The 7,268-nt window shown below is 39.2% G+C and overlaps 1 long non-coding RNA gene across 1 annotated transcript in view; it reads right to left on the bottom strand.

The window, feature by feature from the left end:
• Nucleotides 1-4,955: 4,955 nt before the first annotated feature.
• Nucleotides 4,956-7,268, bottom strand: part of LOC119501827 — a 52,817-nt gene continuing 50,504 nt past the window's right edge. The window contains exon 5 of the long non-coding RNA XR_005209933.1: nucleotides 4,956-5,557. This is a non-coding gene — a long non-coding RNA (uncharacterized LOC119501827). The remainder of the gene's footprint in view (nucleotides 5,558-7,268) is intronic.

The following is a 7,268-nucleotide window of genomic DNA, read 5'->3' as shown; positions in this document are numbered from 1 at the left end:
GCCAATTAAGCCTTTCATAACCCCAGGACAGTGTACTTGGTTTGTAAAGCTGGAGGCTGCAGTCACTTGCTGGAAGACGCATGTCTCTGATGTATTGTGGTCTTTTAGAAACATCACTGTTACTTCTGTTTCGTATTAATGTGATCGGAACAGAAGATCCTTCTTTTGACTGCAAAATTCACTCCAGCAGCTTAAGGAAAGCTGTTATCAAAAGCATATGTATTTTTTAAGATCAGTTTTGCTAATTCATGCTCTGGATATGTTCAATTATTGAAGTGACTTTCAGTGAGAGTCATAAACACCATGAGAGAGAAGATAGCAGACATTAATGTGAAGCACAAAGAGAATATTTCAGCGTGTCAGTCTGATCTTTTAAAATGTCGGAGACTGCTCTTACAAAATGCATGATGGTGTTGAATCTGTCAATGGTGTCAAAGTACTGACAGCCACTACCACACGGTGTCATTAAAGCTGGGATGGATGGACAGAAAGTGACACGTTAGTTCCTGCATTTGAAGTCTGACATATATAAGGTTATATTAATGTAAATACACAACATGCAGCCAAGACTTCAAAATCACCTAAATGGCACATTATAGGATTAATATTCCTTAAACTTAATTTTGCAGTCAAAGCATGAGCATGAATGCAACGAATGTCACGTCGTCCCTGTTAATCATGTTTTTACGCATGTGTCAGCTATAAAGGAGGTCTGGCAATCAGCGTTTGGCTATTTGAGCTTTCAAAGCAACATGAGAGAGCTAACAGAGCTCTAAAGAGTCAGAATCGTCTGAGCCAAAATTGCTGGTGCGCCGCTTGAAAGCTGCAAATTATTTAACATGTCAAGGGGAAACTGGAAAATCAAATTCAAACCGAATTGACAAAAAGGGAACAGTGTTCCAATTTGCAAAGCAAAAGTGAAAGAGTTACTTAAAAGTTAAATTCCTGTTTCATGTATATTTTATTTTGTATGTTTTTGATTTCAAAATGTTTAATGATTTAAGTAAGTAAATATCTGTCACTTCCTTACTGGAAAGAAAGCTGCAAACTTTGTCATGGGAGCAAATTAAAAAGAAGCAAATGTTCACTGACATTTCATCATGTAAACAGGATTATTAGGTGAATCATTTAAAGATTAATTTTTTTTTAATTATTATATAGCTATTATCTCCATCTGTGTTGAAAAATAAATTTGGTGCATGGATTTGATCCGTTCTTGTTGTTAAAGGAACAATTTGTAGCATTGTAGCAATGTGTAGCATTGACAGAAATGGAATATTATACTAATAAGTATGTTTTCTTTAGTGTATAATCACCTGTAAATAAGAATCATTGTGTTTTCATTACCTTAAAATGAGCCGTTTATATCTACATATGGAGCGGGTCCTCTTCACGTAGCCAGCCGCCATGTTTCTGCAGTAGCACGGAACAGACATACCAAACACGGGCTCTAGATAGGGCCATTTGCATTTTTGTGTCGGCCACCATAGTTCTCCTACACGCTTGACACCAGTGGTCAATGCTGAAGTGCTTGAAACTTGCATTCTTTCTAATAGCCAGGAGGGGGCGACTCCTCTGGTTGCAAAAAGAAGTCTGATTGTATAGAAGTCTATGAGAAAATGAGCCTACTTCTCACTTGATTTATTACCTCAGTAAACATTGTAAACATGAGTTTATAGTCTCAATCACTAGTTTCAAGTCTTCTTCAACACAGCATGATGTTCATTTAGTAAATTATGGTCCCATTTAGAGTCAAATAGACCATAAAGCAGGGGATGCTTTAGGGCGTGGCTACCTTGTAATTGACAGGAGCTGTCACGGCGTTGTCCGGTCTGGGAGTTGTCCGTGATTTCGTCTTAGAACTTTAACCCTTTCACGGTGTGTTTCCAGTTCATAGAAATTAATTATAACATACAAAAATGTCTTATTCAGTGTTCTGTTGTACTTCGCTCCACCCTCTTGTGTCACTTCTGGTTGCAAAAAAAACAAGATGGCGATGGTCAAAATGCCAAACTCGAGGCTTCAAAACAGCAGACCACAAACCAATCGTAGTCACCGTGACGTCCCTGTGACGTCACGCTGACTACGTCCACTTCTTATGTACAGTCTATGCTAAGCACATGGGAGAAGTTTCAGTTGGTTGGTAGATGCCGCCAAATCCTACACGCTGCACCTTTAATGCAGCTGCTGACTAACTTCACTTTAGTAAATAAAGGATTTGGGTTCATGCTACCTGATCAGTTGAAGACATTTTACTGCACACCAGCAACAATGATATTAAACATAATACAACCTTTGTTGTAGTTTGAATGTATGAACATTTATAGATTGCAGTTTTAAACAGCACAATAACACTATACACTTATTTTCAGGACATTTTGATCAACACATTCTCATTACAACTCGTCACATACTGCCGCTTTGTCACGCCCCTTGGCGTCACTTTGGGATTAGGCAACAAAACCACTTAGTTAGGAAAAACGTAGGAAAAAACGACATGATTAGGTTTAAAACTACTACGTTTGTACAGTGAAAATGACACTGAATGTTGTGAACAGACATGAACAAACAGTTGATTGTCAACGTGAAAGTGAAACTTAACATACGGGACACGAACAGCGGTATCCTGGATTAAAGCCGTGTGTTTGTTGGGCCCATCCACCACCCTTCCCTCCCGCCCTGTGCATCGCCACAAAAAAAATTACTACAATGAACGTGTTTGGTGGGCAAAATGGCTCAATATTAAGATTAACATGATATTTTAGTTGCATTCTCTGCTTCAATTTCAGTATGACTTTGTCTAAGATGCTGCTAATAAAGACTCAAATGTCACAGTGCAGTGAGTGTGAATCTGGGTGACATATGGAGGCCGCTGGAGGTGCACTTTAGGTTCCCACTGAACAGGTGGAAAAGCCCCCCTCAGGGCATCCAACGAGTGGACAAGCACAATGATCGGAGGAGCCCCAGTTGGCAAGGCCCCTTCCCTCAGTCCCACAACCAGACGAAGTGCCAGAGAGATGGCATGTTGCATGCCAAGGCACAGAGCCATGCCTCTGACAGCGATGCCAGGTGGGATTGGGAGGGGGAGGAGGCGATGGTGATGGCGGGGGAGGGGGAGGGTTGGGGGGTGGGGGAGAGGCCCTGGGCCCTCAGAGAGGCAGCGTTGTGTGTCTGTCCTATTACAGGACACAATTGTCTAAGAAACAATCACACAACAGACGCACAGGCAACTGAAACACACAAACCAGCAGTGATCACTGGAACGAAGCCCTCTGTGAAAATGGTGCTCCCAGTACAGACAGCTGGTTCCCATGAAACACACACACATACAGGTTTATGTGAATAAAGGCGTCTAGACATTTTATTCAAAAGGAAAGAGACGATAGAGTCATCATCTCATCATGCAGAATATACAACTATTTTTTCCTCTGGTCAATTTTGTGTTAAATAAGCTCTCAGTCATCATAATGAATCATCTCCTAACTTAAAGACGCAGCATCATCAAGCACTTTGCAGCTCAACATATAATATGACACAGACAAGCATCGTGCCGTAACTCTCATTCATCAATCAGTCAGCATTGCTGTGGGCTCAGCACTCATCAGCATGCGTCAGGACGATGAATCATTACGAGTATTGAGAGGAAAAAGAAAGGTCAAGCTCAGAGCAAAGTGAAGTCACAGAAGCCTCGCCCCGTTCAGCGGCCATCAATCAAGAGCCCGAGCCATTTAGTGATCACAAATTCGTCGCCTTTGTCGACCTCAATCATTTTTTTTTAAGTACGACTGAAAATTGGTTTATTTAAGAGGGATTCATACCCACTGATCCAATCATGTGCTAATTAAGGCTTCTGTCAAAAGTCCAGTGCATGGCAGCGTCATGGTGCCCCCTGTTGACACATCATCTCTGCACCAATGGCTTTGTTGCCATAGTGATTCATTTAATTGAAAATGTTGCCCTACTTTGTTTTAGATTTTATTATGCAAACTGGCACCGTTACAAATTTCAACCAGGCTATATTTATACTATTTGTTTTGCATATAATGTAAATACTACTACTACTACTACTACTAATAATAATAATAATAATAATAATAATAATAATCATAACAGAATATAACTTTATTTTGACACTTTCAAAAACTTAAAAAGTTACAACATGCTTTACAGTAAAATAAGGAATAGAAATATAAATAGAATCCAAAAGGTAAAAGAACTAAAATAATAAACGATTACAACAAATTTCCATCAGTAAAGGTGCTAAATTCAAAATTCAGAGCATATCTATGGCCTCCACACAGGTCAGATAACGTCAACTATAGTTTACAATATTTATTATTATTATATATTATTAATAATATTTTTTTTCATAAATATCTCTTCACTCACTATGACAATTTAGCAGACATCTAATTTAGCAGACATCCACTATTGAAGGCCATTAGATGTAGTCGAAAGCTCTGAGTGAAATCTAGTAAGACAGACACACATTTATAGACAATCTAAAGCTGTGTTATAACTGTTTAAAGTAAATATACACGGCTATATACGGCTCAGTTTTAAAGTTACAGTGAAGATACTGGCATCATATGAAACTAAAAAAACCTAAGGAATCCATTGTTACCAACTATGTACTGTATACCAACTATATACGGGAAGGAGGCTGGATAACGCTCCAAACTTGCACTAAATTTTGGCAAGGCATAGTCAAGTCAGCACACTGACACACTGACAGCTGTTGTTGTCTGTTGGGCTGCAGTTTGCCATGTTATGATTTGAGCATATTTGTTATGCTAAATGCAGTACCTGTGAGGGTTTCTGGACAATATTTGGCATTGTTTTATGTTATTAATCGATTTCCAGTAATAAATATATAAATATGTTTGCATAAAGCAGCATATTTGCCCACTGACATGTTGATAAGAGTATTAAATACTTGAAAAATCTCCCTTTAAGGTACATTTTGCACAGATAAAAAATGTGTGACTAATTTGTGATTAATCGGGATTAAATATTTAATCTATTGACAGCCCTACTTTATATACTTTTTTTTTATTCAGGATACAGTTGAACCTTGAACACTATTATTCTGATTCAGCCACAACAATGGGAGCCATATTCAACCACACAAGACAACAACTGGCTTATCTGCATTTACTTTGCTGCTTACGGCTGTTTTCTTCCACTGTGGCCAGATTACATCGTGGAAAAGCAAGTAACACACGGATTACTACAAAAGCTTTTTGAGATGCACACAAAAAAAGCGTTTTGGACGTTTGTGTGTCGTCTTCATTAGCATGAAATATGTAGTGTGATAATCACACAAGTGGGGGGAAGTTGACATGATTTACATTTTTCAAAGAATGTTGCTCACTTTGGTGGATTAAAAGGGTTACGTTTAAAAATAGAAGCGTGGCGAAGCTTCTTTAATCTACATATAAACATCATACTGGCCATCAGCATTAATCCCACTGTAACAATACATGCGCTTCAAGCTAAAACCCAACAGCTTGAAGTTGTAGAGCCATCAGTGGTGTCTTCCAACAGCACGGAGACGCTGAGAGTACAGAGGGAGATAAAAATGAGAGCGAGCCGGAGCTGAGCCAGTGGAGCTGTTCATCTTACAGACAGAAGTGGAAGGGGAACTTAAGACAGCCATGATGATGAATGGGACTCTGTGAGACCAGTTAAATATCTTGTCACTGCGTGAATGGAGGGTGTGCAGCTATAGTGTGCCATTGTCATATGATAGTAGTCAGCAGATGAGTTGATGATTATGGGCCAGGGTTGTACAGTTAGTGTCTGAACAAGTCAGACACGTTCCTGGTTTCAGTCACATCATGTGGAGACATTAACATGCTGTGTCCCAATTTCATACCGAATAGAGTACTACTACTATAATGCTGTCATAATATGTCATAGCATACAGTTCTTAGCCGTTATTATACAATAAAACACTGCACTTTAACCAATTTGTGCCTACAACTGAAATCTTGAATTTCCTTTGGTGGAAGTGTTCTCTGGGCTCGCCTACAAGCACATATCTGAAGAAATTTTCAAAATTGTTCAACCATTTCTTATACCATAGTCTTTGGGCACATGGGACTACTGTTCTTGCAATAAACTCCATTATATTTGAGGAAAAACACAGTAGTCCCATGTGCCCAAAAACTAAATATAGTATGATAAGAAAATGGCTGTATCTCAGAAACTACAAGGAGCACAATTAACTATAAAAATCCGGACTTTAACTGTTGATTAAAGTGTGATTTCTCTTGTGATCTAAGAATTTCAAAATTGTACTGTAATATTTGCCCAGAGTATATCTGTACCAGATTTCAAGACAATCAGAATTCAGAACAAATGTTGTGGCATTTTTGTGTCTGGAAGGTAACCCGCAACATGCAAAAACTTGCAAAAAATCTCGCAAGACTCGCTGCCCGACCACCTACAGTATACTGAGCCTAACCATTCAAGGTCAATGCCTAACCTTAAAGGTACAGTGTGTAACATCTGGTGGCAACTAGCGGTGAGGTTGCAGACTGAAACTTCTCCCGTACGCCAAACGTGTAGGAGAACTACAGTGGCCAACGTGAAAACACAAATGGTCCTATTTAGAGATGTTGTAAGAGTAGCATAGGTCATTTAGAGAATAGCGATGGTGGAGTGTGTATGTGTGTATGTGGGAAGTGAGTGGTAAAGCAAGAGAGTGAGAGCGGCGACAAATGTTTATGAGCGAGTGGAGTAGAAGACACTTAGTTTAGATTTGACAATATCAAGTGAATGTACACTAGAAGTTTGTACAAAAATGCTGCAGCTCCTCAAGACCAACAGAGGTTTCCAGTGTCTTGTTTCCTGGCGGCTGAGTGGAGTGACGGCAGGGATTAACTCTGGAGTGAGTAATGTTATCGACTCCGGCCTAAGCAGGAAAAGTTAACAGTGGTTTGTCCGCTCTGGGCTACTGTAGAAACATGGCCATCAGTTCCGTTAAGAGGACAAGCTCCCGATGTAGATATAAATGGCTCATTCAAAGGTAATGAAAAAAAAAACAATTCTTATTTTAAGGTAATTATACACTAAAGAAAACATACTTATTAATATTATATTCCAATTCTGCCAATAGATCCCCCCAAAATGCTACACACTGTTCCTTTAACTATTCAAAGTCTATGCCTAAGCTTAACCATCTCGCAAGAGTCTCCCAAATTGGCGGTTACCTTCGAGACCATTTTTCGTTATCATCCTAAATATAGTCTCTGAGCACAAAG

This window comes from Sebastes umbrosus, chromosome 2 (assembly GCF_015220745.1).
Source record: "Sebastes umbrosus isolate fSebUmb1 chromosome 2, fSebUmb1.pri, whole genome shotgun sequence".
Taxonomy (NCBI): domain Eukaryota; kingdom Metazoa; phylum Chordata; class Actinopteri; order Perciformes; family Sebastidae; genus Sebastes; species Sebastes umbrosus.
This window is presented reverse-complemented; position numbering and strand designations above follow the sequence as displayed.